Below are 13630 nucleotides of genomic sequence, written 5' to 3'. Positions count from 1 at the left end.
TTCCTGGTCATGGAGGAAGGAGCATCTTATCTGTGAGCTGGCTCTGTCCATTCCGTTTCTTTGTGACCTGCTGTTTCAACCTTGCACATGGCTTTCCCCTGGGATTTTTTTTTTTTTTTTTGAAGTACAGTTGATACACAGCATTCTCTTAGTGTCAGGGACACAGCCTAGCCCTTTAAAATTTTTATACATTAGGAAATGATCCCCAGGATAAGTCCAGTCACCATCTGTCACCATACAGCGCTATTGTAAGAGCGTTGACTACATCCTCCATGCTGTGCCCCACATCCCATGGCCTCTTTTATAAAGGGGATTGTGTACATCTTAATCCCCTCCGGTTACTCTGCCCATCTCCCAACACCGCCCTGCCCACCTGCTCTGGTGACCCGCGGTCGGCTTCCTGTAACTGTGACCCTGTTCCTCTTTTGTTCCGTGTGTTCATCTCTCTTGTTTCTTAGATTCCACATACAAGTGAAATCATATGATAATTGTCCTTCTCTGTCTGACTTACCTCACTTAAGCATTATAGCTTCCAGGTCCTTCCATGTTGTTGTAAATGGCAAGAGCTCACTCTTTTTTACGGCTGGGTAATATTCCTGTGTGTGTGTGTGTGTGTGCGCGCACACACACACGCTATGTGCATATACATACACACTAAATCTTTTTATCCATTCACCTATTGATGTTTTCCTTCTTGGTTTGCAAGATCTCAGCATTTCATGGATATCCATTATCCATTATCCCTTATCATGGATATTTCATGGCATATAGTTTTTTCAGGCTGCTGCTTGAAATTTTCAACCTTTATATTAGTCTTCTTCTCGATGGCTTCTTTGTTTTATTTGTTCCCAAGAAAAACCACCTGTGCCCCAAGATAACCCATTTTGTCGTTTAGCTTCCTCTTACTTAGATCTTTAAACCGTCTGCATTTGTTTCTCTGCATGGTGCGAAGCAGGCATTTAAATCGACGTCTTTTTCTCAGACTGCTCTCCAGCACTAGTTATTTGAAAGGTTAGCAACCTGTGTGGTTTACAGTAAGTGCTCAGAATTCGTGGGTGGAAGGAAGTCAAGTTTAGCGTCACAGGCATAATCAGCCTGTAGCTTACAGAGAAGCTTCAGGACCTGCGTGAGGCACCGTTAAGGCTCCCAACTCCTGGGAAGGACCTTGGCTCAGAGAATATAACTTAGCTAATGTCACAAACCTCTTATTTTGCAAAGGGAACAGAAATCAGATACTGATTTTTTTTTTTAATTTCCCCTCTAGTCCCATGGCCCGTGAGGTTGTAGATACAGAAAGTAGAGTGTTCTGTGTTCAATATTAATGGATGTATTTGGATACTCTCTGGAGAAATTCAGTCTTTTTCTATGTATTTATTTGGTTGGTTTTAGTTTGCTTTTTTGTCGGGATTTGCTTCTCCCCCTTGATATTTCCAAGTTGTCCTACGCCTCTGAGGTTTCTGGTTAGCACCGAAAGTCTAACTGATAAGGGTCTAGCTGCCCCTGGGGATCCCTGAGACCCGCACTTGCAGGCTGCACTCCCCAGACCCTCCTGCGAGCTGGGACACCGCACAGGTGCTGGTGTTTCTGCTGCTGGGCATTAGAATATGAGCGTCTGTGCCAGGAGGAAGGAAACACAAAGTGCAAAATGCCCACTTTTACTTGATATCACAACCCTTGCCATTCTGCACACAAATCCCCTTGGAGGCTTGCAGGGTCCAGAGAGGATGGTTTCTTTTCTTTCTTTTCTTTTCTTTTCTTTCTTTTTTTAAAATTTTATTTATTTGTTTGACAGAAAGTGAGAGAGCACAGCAGGGGGAGAGGCAGGCAGAGGGAGAGGGAGAAGCAGACTCCCTGCTCAGCAGGGAGCCCAATGCGGGTCTCGATCCCAGGACTCTGGGATCATGACTAGAGCTGAAGGCAGACGCTTCACCGACTGAGCCACCCAGGCATTCCTAGGATGGTTTTCTGATTCTTCCCTTGACTGGTCCAAGCCTCATCACTCAGCTCTCTGTGAGGTTGTCCTGGGGATGCTCTCGGGTCTTTGAGGAGTATTCACGTGGTGGACCTCCCCGCTTCCTTTCCTCCTCCACCCTTCAATATCTTTCTTCCTAAGCTCTCCCCAGAGCCCCCATCTCAGCACCCCCCTTCTCTGTTCCAAGCACAGAGATGGAGCCCCACCCTCTTCTGCCATGCAGATGTCCCAGGGCCCTGCCCCAGCAGCCACTGCCAGGGGAAGAGTTTTATGTGGGAGGGGGAGCCCAAGTGAGCAGACTGGTCCCAGGGTCTCTGGACCGAAGCCATGAGCAATGATTGGGAGAGAGGAGGCAGTGGGATACAGGGGAGACAGGAAGGGATCTTCCCCTCCGTGACGCACTTCGGCAGCTAAAATAGAGCATGCCTCCTCCTCTCTGAGATCGAGTTTGTGTAGAAAGCAAGCGAAGGTAAGCTTCTTTCCAAAGGCAGGGGTGCCTACACTCGCGGAGCTGGAGCTGTGCTGCTGTAAACCGAGGGGCCCCTGTCTGCTCCCCAGAATCTGCTGCGAGTTACCCCAGCTGGCACCCTTATCACCACTAGACCCTCGTTACTTCCCTCTCTCCAGGAAGCAGAAAGCTCAGTGCATCCCACTCTCGGTAACGACATGAGCCCCCAGCCTCCTGACCAATATTTCTATCCCAGGGTTGTGTTCTTTCTCACGACCAACATGATTTATTTCCACTCTGCGTCATCTGATTTGAAATCCAGTTTTTATTCCCAAAGAATGATTTTCTCCTCTTTGTTTTACTATTAGTGCTCTGACTTCTGAAAGACCAAGAGCCAAAGCAATGCTTTTCCCAGGCCCCAACTGCATGCAGACTCATCTCAATGAGTGCCCAGAAAGGAGTGATACCGTTTGATTCCAAAACACACTTTGACGTGGTTCATCCACTTAATGAAGAAATGACAAGTGTGTCTGAGCACCCCGAGCTCCAGGACCATGAGGTAGCCCGGAATGTGCCAAAGAGCTCAGCACCCTAGATCCATCCACGGTGACAGCAGGCTCTCCTGCTGCTGAAAGCACTAAAGAGAGGCTGAGTTGCAAGGAATGATGTACTTGGCATGAAGAGATGCTGCTTTGTGAAACATTCTAATTTGCAAGGAGTGAGTCAAAGATTCAGTGTAGTCACTTGTCACAGATTCAATATAGAATTATGATAAATTTCCATGTTGCCTTTTTTTTTAATAACTCAAAGCTCTTTGCCATTTAGTTCTTCTGGAACACAGTATCCACTGGTTTCTTATCACATCGCCTATGTGGTTTATGTGCATTCTCTAGCTGCTTCTTGGTACACACTGTAAAGAACCCTCCACGGGTGGCCCAAATCAGAGAATGGAGAGAAAAACCCCCATTGGAGGAATGGATTCCCTTACGGGACAAACTCGGGGTTCCCTTGACATAGAATCCTTTGTCTGAGAATGTTCCCTACCGAGTTCAACAATTGGGTAGTGACTGTATTAGTGAGAGCCCGAACAACGGTTGGGATTATTAGTCCCGTTGGCTCTGAATTGTAATATGCTCAACCACGCAGGAAGAGTGTAAGTCCAGAAATGATGGTGATGTCATGTTTAAGTTGTGTGCATATAAAAGTAGTAATAATATCACAGAAGTCCATACGTCACCTAAAAATCCTTGGTTCTCATAAAACAGAGAAAACGGTGCAGTTGGCAATCAGTCTCTGTCAGGCCGGGTGGGCTGTGCTATTTCATACCAACTAGTGTCGCATCGGTTAGGTCTGGGTGGCGAGTGGTGCAAAGCCCACCTCAAACAACTTACGTAAAGGGGACTTCGGCTGGCGGGAGGCTGTTACACACTCAGAACCTGAGAAGGGCCACATGGGCTTGGGCTTGGGGGCAGGCTAGGACTGGAAATTAGAAAGCTATCTGACTGTGGCATTTATATCGTACAGAGCAGGGCTGCCCAGAATGGTCAGCAGCCTCTCGCAGACCAGAGACAGACTGACCTGGCATTCCTCTCCCCACCCCATACCCAGACATTTCAGGGGTCCACCCTTGGCCCTGCCTACTTAGGAACCCAACCTGGATGAATGAACTGGGTCTAGAGGAGGGAAGGGACACAGAAAGAAGCATTACCACTGACTCAGGTGGGTCCATGTACCCACTCCCGGACCAAGTGGCAGGGGTGAGGCGGGCAGCTCTCTGACCCTTCCTGGAACAGGAATTCTGGACCAGAAAGATGGCTGAGATTCACAACAGATGAAAATAGCCTTGAGAAATGCCTTACAGATCACGCTTTATGAAGCTCTGCCTTATACTCCTCATTCAATTGTCACACCGCGTAACGTCTTATACTCCTCATTCAATTGTCACACCGTGTAACGTCTTATACTCCTCATTCAATTGTCACGCCGTGTAACGTCTTATATTCCTCATTCAATTGTCACGCCATGTAAGGCAGGCTTTTTGTTATCCTCCTTTTAGAAATAGCAGGTTGAGATTTGGTTAAAAGTCTAGATCTTCGGATTACACATTTCAGAAAGTTTTTATTTATTAAGACGCGAAGTGAAACTATGTTTTGTAACCATGCTTTGAACGAAAGCGGGCTGGGAGAGCCCCGTCTAACACATGTGAGCCGGCTGACGGGGGGTTCGTAGAGTCCGCAGATCAGACAATCTGTCCTTCCGACCGCGACGGTCCTCCTAAGATCAACACGGTATTCTTGATGAGGCCCGACGAATGCAAAGCGAGTCATAGGATCCAGGATGGCACACATTTTATGGCAGAAGCTGGACGAGTCGGTTACCAGATAACAAATGGAAGCATCCTCTTGCAGCTAAATTAGGAAAACGTGAGCCCCCGTGCGAGGACAACACCATCTGTGTGAGGCAGCATGACGAGCATGTGGCAGGTGCAGCAGGTGGATGGAGGACACGGTCGCATCAGCAAGAACTGAAACGTGCTGAACTTGAGCCAGGCGGCTGGAAAGGATGCGTGTGACGCCTGCGGCAGCCAAGAGAGAACATTCACAGAAGCAGCGCTTTCTCAATGGATTTGCAACACTTGACCCGAACCACCGTCTTCACTATTCCTGCCAGGCGCCTGGCCAGGGCAAGGGCCGTGGCGACTGGGAGCGCCCAAGCCAGAGGAGAAGCTCAAACCGCAGGCCAGGTGAAGGAAAGCTGCTTTAATAACCAGTTCTAGAGTCCAGACACCACTGTTTTTTCTAGAAACAGAGGATCGGAGAGATATTCAAAGATCCCGAGTCTATTGCTGAAGATAACTCATCTCAAATCAAGCCATCCCTCCCTCCTTTAGACTGCAGGGCACATGCGTTGGAGACAGACACTGCGTTGTATTTTTCTTTGTGTACGGTCCTTGGAAGGCAAGCTACTGGGGATAGTGGGTAGATGCCTTTGGGTTTTTTACAAATATTTTATTTATTCATTTGAGAGAGAGAGAGAGCAGGAGCAGGGGTGGAAGGGACAGAGGGAGAGGGAGAAAAGATTCCCCGTGCAGCAGGGAACCCAGTGTGAGGCTCGATCCCAGGACCCTGAAATCATGACCTGAGCCCAAGGCAGACGCTTCACCCCCTGAGCCACCCAGGGGCCCCGCCCTTGGGGGTTTTACACATCTTTGCAAACCGCCAGCCCAGGACCCGGGTGTGGTTGGCCAAGGAAAAAGTAGGTCTCTCACTGGACTGATGGTGACACGTTCTGGGGCATCTTCAGTAAGTACGGGGGATGCGGGCCCACACCTCGGTAGAGCAGATCCTGGCCACACAACGCAGGAATCTCCCATAACGTTCCGCAGGGAAGGGGTGCAGTGACTGCTTGGGCTGCTGTAACGAAGTGCCAGTGGCCTGGTGCCTTAAACCACAGACACGGACGTCTCCCAGCTCTGGCGGCTGGGAGTCCGAGATCAGGTTCGGCACGTTCCGTTTCTCCTGAGGGCTCACTCCTGGGCGTGCAGACGGCTGCTTTCTTCTCATGTTCACACGTGCTATTTCCTCCGAGCACGTGTGTCCTTCCTGGACAGACCCCAGTCCTATTGGATCAGGACCCCACCCTTATGACCTCATGTTAGCTGTAATCACCTCTTCAAAGGCTGTTCCTACACACAGTTACACTGGAAGTTAAGGTTTTCAGATACGAATTTGTTCTTAGCCAGGAAGAATGCCTCTAGTCGCTGGTAACTTATTTTTTCTGGAGCTGCAAATACAGAAAATGGGAGAACACTGGCATGATTTTTTTTTCCTGAGAGCTGGCACAAGGACCAGCTGCTGCTGCCTGAACCTAGGGAGGGAGCATCTCCTTGTCTCTGTAGCCAAAGACCAAAGTGTCCCCTGTGACCAGCTAGCTGTTCTTCGAGGGCTGTTTGCAGTGACTAGCACCTGGAAGGACCTGGAACCCACAGCAGGTGTGCCTCAGGTTCAGAGGCCAAGCCTGCAGAAGGGAAGGCTTTGGGGCATGCCTTCCTAGCCAGAAGGATGGAATCTTTATGTAGTCCATTGTTAGGGACCCATGGTCTGTATCCCGCTGGAGAGCAAAAGCCTGATGTGAAGCTCTTGGTTGTAATATAAGTGCCTGACTTTAAACCTTTGATTGCCAAGACATGCATTTCAATGATATCCGTCTCAAAGAAACACGCTGCAAGCTGCAGGACAGAGCTCCCAGGAAAACAGCCAGGCAAGGCAGGAGGCTGCCCCCCATGAAACGTCCTTTGTGGAAAGCCCTGGGTGTCTAGGTTGCAGAGGATCTGAGTGACCTCGCTTCACCCTCCCCACACCCTAATTCCTGCTCTTCTGCTTTAAATTAGCCTCTAGTGAGCCCATAAATCCAAGGCACCCCACCCTCGACCCCAGGAGAAGCAGAGCCCCAGGTCTGCCCGTGCTCTCTCTACCCACGGCTTGGCTGTGTGGCCTCAGACATGCCGTGTACCCTGAAGGACCTGTGAGTAATGAACCTTGTTCCCCAAGTTCCCTGATGCTTTTTGCCGAAGTGCATCCTGCGATCGTAATGAAAACCACGAGGGCCGGCACAGCCCCATTGGCTCCAGGAGGGAAAGTCCGGGGACTCACTCAAAGTACTGCCGGCCTGGGTGGGTGCCTCCTGCCTTCCCAGCCAAGGGCAGCATTAGCAATAGGCAAAGACAGATACGGCATCCCCCGAAATTCACATGCTGTGTGCCCACCCCCCCAGAGTGATAGTATTTGCACAACGGGCCCTTGGGAGGTGGTGTGGGTTGGGCGAGGTCCTGTGTCAGGCTCGACAGAGGGCTTGCCCCGTCCCCATGCCCTGGCCCTGAGCAAAGGCTCTGTGAGCCCAGGGAGAGCAGAGGGACATCTGCAGGCCAGTCAGAGGGCCCCCAGCAGAGCGAACCTGCCGGCTCCCTGATCTTGGGCATCCGGTCGCCAGAACTGTGGAAAGTCACTGCCCACTGTGTCGGCTGCCCGGTCGTGGGGCTTTGTCACGGCAATCCGAGTATACCAGGACAGCTGTTCCCGTGTCCACACAGAAGGACACACTCTTAGGAGCTGTCATTGTTTTTGCCAGCATTCATTTAGGTGTGAAGAAACGTCACCCACAACAGGTCCAGAGGGGCAAAAGGGGGCATTCACCGGTGACATTCTGGACGGAGATGGGATCACCCCAGCTTCCAGGTGACAGCATGTTTTATAGATGGTAAAAGTGAAAGGAACTGACCGTCTGAACAAGAAAGTTTGTCCGGTTTGACTTTTACTAGAAAAATTGGTCTAAGCTTCCTAGTGTTTAGTGAAATGAAAAAAGTATTGATCAGGAAGTGATCAGGAACTTCTGAACCACCTTTGGCTGCCGGAGCTGATGAGAATTCCAGAATTCCTGCTGATCCCAGAATCCAGGGGGCTGTGGTGCTACATTTGAAGCAAAATTTGAACAGCTTTTAGAAATGAAACTTTTCTCCGAAGTGGCCAGGTGGTCTCATCCAAACCTGAAGCAGTGAATAAGCAGGAAACGCTCCTAAGCAACGTCATGGCAGAAATCAAGGTTATACGTGTGTCTGAATCTTCTCTGAATCCCTTCTTCAACTGGAACGCAGACCTAAACTTTGATTCTGTGTTTAAAAACCCCTCTGGACCTCGCAGGCTTACTGTTCAATGAACAGAGCTGCCCTCCACTTGGTGCTGCTCTGACCCCAACGATTCGGACAGACAGCGTCAGACCATGTCGCCCCCAACATGATTTCCCCAAAACCCTGAAACACAGTGCAGGGTGGAGTCATTTTCTATAATGTTGTCAAGGTAACACAGTTTTACTTGATGTTAACAAGTAAGACATTAAAAAGAGAGAACGCTCTCGCAGGTCAAAAAAGTTTGGGAAATGCTACATGAAACGACCATCTCCCTCCCCTGTTTTTTAAATTCATAGTTTCTAGAATGCATCAATACAGTGACGTCCTTTGGTCTCCAGGGAATGAGGCGTTCTGTGTTTCCCGCAGGTCCTCTGGCCCCGGGCCGGGGCACCAACTGTGATCAGGGATACGGGTGAACTTGTCCTGATCATGGGCTTTGGCATCAAAAGCAGAAGCAGGGCACCCTCACGCACATGCCCCAATTCACGCAGGAGGAGGCGTTTAAAACGCTGCCCCAACTTGTGCATAGAAATGGGTGAGAAGGGGCACCTGGGTGGCTCAGTCATTAAGCATCTGCCTTCGGCTCAGGGCATGATCCCGGAGTCCTGGGATCGAGTCCCACATCAGGCTCCTCCACTGGGAGCCTGCTTCTTCCTCTCCCACTCCCCCTGCTTGTGTTCCCTCTCTTGCTGGCTGTCTTTCTCTCTGCCAAATAAATAAATAAAATCTTAAAAAAAAGAAAAAGAAATGGGTGAGAAAAGCCATTGGTTTAGTTATAATAGTAAGTGTATTGGTAAGCAAGCAAAGGTACACATTGGGATTTTAAACAGAAAAATGTAAACAGAATTTCATGTCCAACAGAGGAAGAGTCTCCCAACACCCGTGACAGTGACCCCTGGGCTTCGTTAGGCAGAAAAACTTGGCAATTTGGAAGTCAGATGAGCAGATACAGAGTCAAGTAAAAATACTAATTGGCACATCGGCATGTTTGGCGATAATTGTACTGGTACCAATTCAATGAACCACCAGTTGAATAATTTTCTATACCAATTGTGTCATCAAAAAGAATTTTCACATTCCAAATGTCAGAAAACAAGGAAAGAAGGTTTGTACATTGCTGCAGCATCCAAGGGAATTTCTGGAAAACCCTTCTATTTTGTCGTATTCTACTCGGTAGTGAATATGCAAATATATTATCATTTTCATTATTTAATTAACAGGGTTTTGTAATGCATTTTTAATTAAAATAAGGGTTCGTTTTCGGATGATTTTATTCATGTGTCTCATTACCACTAATGGAATCATAAATCAGATGTACTCGTAATACTCATGTTTGGCCATCTGATTGCAACACAATAACTGAAAATGTGCCTTTGCGAGTGCTTTTTCTGGTCTGGGTCTATGTCGCAGACACCATGTCTATGCTGTGAACCCAGAGCATCCCTTCCTCTATGCAGCTGCTGAAGACACATGCAAACATAAGGGCAAGAAACTCTTCCAAACCACGTGTTTGGTGTGGTTGTTGCTGTGTGCTGAATTTAAGGCTTTCCCCTGAGATGTAGATGCGAGGACAGGGGACGGCAGGGACAGGAGTGTTCTGGTTATGCCACAGGTAGGATGGGGGCCATTCCCTGGGTCCCTGTTTGGAGTGATGGAGTCACTTAAGTCAGCCACGTGTCCCTCCTCCCAACAGCGAATTCAATCTCTTCCCCTTCACCCCTCATGCCCCGGTGAGACATTTTAAACCGTCCATGCTGCCGTGTGTACAAGGAGGAATATGTCCCAATATAGGACTGCAAAAGTGAGGAGCCCTTTCATTCTACTTTGGAAAGACATCTGCAGAATACGTACAACTACTCCTCCAATTCAAATCATTTTAACTGAAAATTACATTGTCATCAAAAAGCAGAAACAGACCTGTAAGTACAGAAGACACATGCCCAGAGGGGAGGGGCGTGAGGGTAGAGGGAGGTAGAAGCTTCCGGTCACAGAATGGGTAAGTGACGGGGATGTAAGGCACGGCACAGGACACACAGCGGATGGTACCGGAATAGCATCGTACCGTGACTCACAGCGGCTACACTTCGGGGAGCACAGCGGAACCTGCAGAAAGAGTGAGCCACGCCGTTGTATTCCTGACACTAATGCAGCATTGCATGCCAACCAGACTCAAAGGAAAAAGAATTAAGAAAATAAAATGACATTGTTGCTAAAATGCCTCCCTTGATCTTAAAGAAGAGAGTGTACGAAATGGGCCATAAAAACATGGTCAGTCTAAACCCTACAGGACAGCTCTCAGGCGAAAACCAAAATAAAGCAGAACCCAGAACTGAAAGCGTCTTAGAAATGTATTTTTCTCTTAAAATCTAATGGACTTTCATTCTTCTACCAGAGAAAGAGGAGAACAGATGTCCCTGCCTCACACAGTACTGAGGCTCGGGCACGATCGGGGGAGGAGGGCGGCTGCTCCTAGGAAATGCACTGCCCGTTCAGACGTAGGCGTTTGCTTTCGGTTCTGAAAACGACTCCAAAAGTCATCTGCACTCTGTCGCTACTTTAAGAGTAAATCACTGATACACTAATAGCCCTGACGGATCCATTTTATTTGATTAATCAAGTCGCTTGATGGGGTTCCAATGTTTTGTATTCACGAGGGAGATTGGATTGCATGATGCACAATTTTTCACGCTGATTCCTCTAATTACCAAACTTTAATGCAGTTTCTGGTCAAAAATCACAAATGTATTTGATTTAACAAATGCTTCCTTCACCACAGACAAAGCCCTTGAGGTACGCTCTTAGAGGTGGGGATGGTTTTCTTCTTCGGCATTACCTAATCTGATAGAGTGCAGCCAGATGATTCAAAGTGAAAATCCAGACGCAGGAAAGTACTTTAAGAGTTTCAGAGCCCTTTTTAAAATTCCTGCTGGCTATCCTATCATGCTGTGTCATGTGTCACGACAAGCGTGCCATATGCGATTTAACATAAGTCAGTGAGAGAATTAATAGAGTTAACGTAGCTAGCTCCATCGTCCAAGGGTGCAAATTACGTTTGCTGAAAGTGCGGGGCTTTAGGGGCAGAATTTTCTTTATGGCAGATCCCGAAACGGAGCTAATCTAACTGTGTGAAGAATGCAGTGTAGACAGAGGATCCTCTGGGGCTCAGTTGGAAGGAGGTGCCCAGGGAAAACCCTGAATTAGCTCTTTGGGAAAAATCTGAAATAGAGAGGGCATTGGTAGATGGAGCAGGGGACCTGGAGATGTCCACAAGCAGGCTGACTCTCCCATGTCGCCAGAGGTTCGGGACGGCTGACCTTGAGCACAAGAAGGGACCTCAAGGAATACGGGTTCCCACAGGAAAGAGCATGCTTCTCTAGGAACCAACCAGAGATGTTTTCTATCTTTGTCCGGGGTTCAGAGAAGTATCTCCCCAGGCCAAGGCCTCTGACATGGAAATGAGAAGGAAAGACAGTCTATAAGAACCGAAGTGCCCCCAAAGCGCAGGCATGGGGACACAGTGCTGAGTAAGCCCTGAGTCCTCTTATGTCTGATGCAAAAAAAAAAAAGAACCCCCTGGCTGAAATAGTTTTGGAGTCTCCCTACGTCTGATCAGTGTCTCCATGCAGCCTCTTCTATTTCATGGTTGATTTTGTATGGATCCCATCATCTTCTGTTAGTCGTACTTTTTCTTGTAACTCTGAACCAACAGCATTGACCTGATGCTGGGACAGGAGAAGAATACAGCCCAGCTAGTCTATCAAAGCAAACAGGCGAAGACTTTATTCAAGGCTATTGCAGTAGGGGAGGGGTACCAGAACTCAGTCTGAACTCAAGTCCGCGGACACCAAGCGGCAGGGAGTCAATTTTCTCCATGAGCTTGTGGAAAAGCACTGGTGAGTGTGAGGGAAGAGGTTGGTCAAAAAGTGCATCCAGCACGTTGAGCTGTTCCTGGATCTGCTACGGTTTCTGTCCCTGATTAGGCCATCTGTGTTTGCTCATTGTCACCTGTCAAACTAAAAGCTAGGAGACACGGCTGGTATCTTCCTTCACGATCACATCTCAAAGGCATGGCCCCCAGCTTCTTGAAGAAGACGTCCCTAGGCTGTAAAAGTGGCGAGAGGTTTTTAAAAGAGTTCCATGTGTATCAAAGGTACAGAAAAAAGACTTAAACAATTACAAGTTTCCCAAAGAAAGTACTCAAAGACAAGGGAAGCCATAGGCCAAGACTCAAGAAGAAATCTGTCTAGAGTTTAGTCAAGCCGAGGGGGATCGTAAGGTCATCCCGGACAAGTCCACGAACTAGAGATTGGAGAGCTTATTCAAAACTGCCTGAAAGAAAGCAATAGTGCAAACAAAAATTAAAGGAGAAAACAAAACCACAATCTGAATGCAGAAAGAGAGAGCCCAGCAAACGGACACCGCATGGAAAAGCCTGACACAGGCACGCGCATCATGTCCACCCACGAATTATGGCTGCTCCCGCAGCTGCCCAGGCTCATCAGACCCTGGCAGAGACTACTGGTGATTCTGTTGGATTCATTTCCTACCATCGAAATCACGAAGTGGGATTCCGCAGTGCATTCCAATAGCCAGGCTTGAAATGGTGATCATGTCGTGTCTTCACGACCAGCAGGTAGCAAGGCAGGCTATGAGCAGCAGGCAAGGTGCCCCCGGGGTCCTGAATGACTGCCACTCCATGACTTCCACGCATGGTGGGGCAGAGCATGGGTGCTCCAGCGTAAGGGCGTCTTCGAAGATGTGACTGGGGCGTATCAGGCAGCTCCCAGGACCTCCACCCGTGATCTCGGGCAGAACAGACTTTGTGAAGAATGGACTCTGCAAGGTGCTGCTCCCAGGCTCGCTCAGGGTCTGGTGAGCCCCGACACAGCCTTTACCCTCAAGTCAGAGACTCGGTGAAGAACAGTGACCTGTGCACGAGGGGTGTTTTTCAAACAACACCCAGGCAAAGACAGCCAGGCAGAGGAATCTAGCAGCCAGTCAGGTACACAACTGTAGAGATTCACAGAATGTCTGGATACAGACAAAGAAAAATGAATAAAGAAGAGTCAAAAGTGGTTGTTGGAGAAACACGGGTCCAAGTGTCCAGGGCAAGGCTGCGTGAGGAGAGCCAGAGAGGAGCACACATGACAGACGAAGGCTGAAGGACGTTTCAAGGTCAGATGCTACCTGCAAGGATGGGACGAGCCAGTCCGTTGGCTTGCTGGACCCTCACTGGGACCCCGCTGAGAGGGATTTCCACAGTGTGGGTGGAAGATTCCTGACCTCGGCTGGGGTGCAGGGAACCGAGGAGGGGAAGCACGAAGGACAAATAACAGCTTGTGCTTCTAGAAACACCATTACGAGAAATAGGAGAATCTTCAGATCGTATCTGAAAAAAATCAAGACCAAGAGAGGTTGGAGGTGTTCTGCTGTAAGTTGGTTGTTTACGCCGTAGACGTGAGGATGTTTCTCCGGGGACGTTTGCAAAGAGACAGAGAAGGAAAGTCTCATTATGGGAGGTCAGGAC

This window comes from Ursus maritimus, unplaced genomic scaffold (assembly GCF_017311325.1).
Source record: "Ursus maritimus isolate PB19 unplaced genomic scaffold, ASM1731132v1 scaffold_15, whole genome shotgun sequence".
In the NCBI taxonomy this organism is placed as follows: Eukaryota; Metazoa; Chordata; class Mammalia; order Carnivora; family Ursidae; genus Ursus; species Ursus maritimus.
Note: the sequence above shows the minus strand (reverse complement) of the source record.